Source organism: Arachis duranensis, chromosome 5 (genome assembly GCF_000817695.3).
Source record: "Arachis duranensis cultivar V14167 chromosome 5, aradu.V14167.gnm2.J7QH, whole genome shotgun sequence".
Lineage (NCBI taxonomy): Eukaryota > Viridiplantae > Streptophyta > Magnoliopsida > Fabales > Fabaceae > Arachis > Arachis duranensis.
The window spans coordinates 22,198,654-22,199,816 of record NC_029776.3 but is presented as its reverse complement, the minus strand read 5'-3'; positions in this window follow the sequence as shown (position 1 = coordinate 22,199,816).

The following is a 1,163-nucleotide window of genomic DNA, read 5'->3' as shown; positions in this document are numbered from 1 at the left end:
TAGAGGTGTCCAGGGTTCTTAAGCACACTCTTTTTGCCTTGGATCACAACTTTATTTCTTTCTTTTTCTTTATCTTTTCTCTCTTTTTTTTTTCGAAAAAATATTTTTTTTTTCGTATCCACTGCTTTTTCTTGCTTCAAGAATCAATCTAATGATTTTTAGATCCTCAATAACAGTTCTCTTTTTCCTCATTCTTTCAAGAGCCAACAATTTTAACATTCTCAAAACAACAAGTTCAAAAGACATATGCACTGTTCAAGCATTCATTCAGAAAACAAAAAGTTTTATCACCACATCAAACTAATTCAACTAGTTTCAAGGATAAATTTCAAAATCCTGTACTTCTTGTTCTTTTGTGATTAAAGCATTCTTCATTTAAGAGAGGTGATGGATTCATAGGACATTCATAGCTTTAAGGCATAAAATTTTAATTTTTATTAACTATGAATTAAGAACAAGACTCAAAGATAAATATAAGATGAGACTAAAAAAAAAATTAAAAATAGAAAACAAAAGAAAAAAAAACGCAAAAACATAGGCTCCTAATGATAGAGGTTTTCACAGAGTTAGGACTCAACAACCTTGATTTTGAGAAGTGGATGCTCCCTCAGCTTGAGAGGAGAACTTTTGGAGTTTCATCTCTTGGAGTTCACGCCCCTGCTTCTCTTGTTCCTTCAGCAATTTGCAGAGCATGTAGTTCTGATTCTGCTGTTCTTCCTTCAGTTGCTCCATAGTCTCTTGCAATTTGGTAATAGATGCTTCTAGGCTGGTCCAGTAGTCAATTCTTGGGAATTCAGGGAGGAATTCCTGCGCCCTCCTCTTGATAGAATTGTCTTGCATTTGTCCTTCCATTGACTTCTTGGTGATTGGGTGTTCAATGGGTATGAACTCATCTACTCCCATCTTCACCCCAGCAAGCAATCACATGATGAACCTCCACTTCTTTTCCAAGCATAATGCAATGAATCATCACTGCTCTCTTGATGGTGACCTCAGAACGGTTGCTAGTGGGCAATATGGAACGCCCAATAAAGTCTAGCCAACCTCTTGCAATTGGTTTGAGGTCTCCCCTCTTGAGTTGGTTTGGGACAAACTTTGAATTGGTTATCCACTTAGTTCCAGGGAGGCATATGTCCTCTAGAACTTGATCCAACCCTTTATCT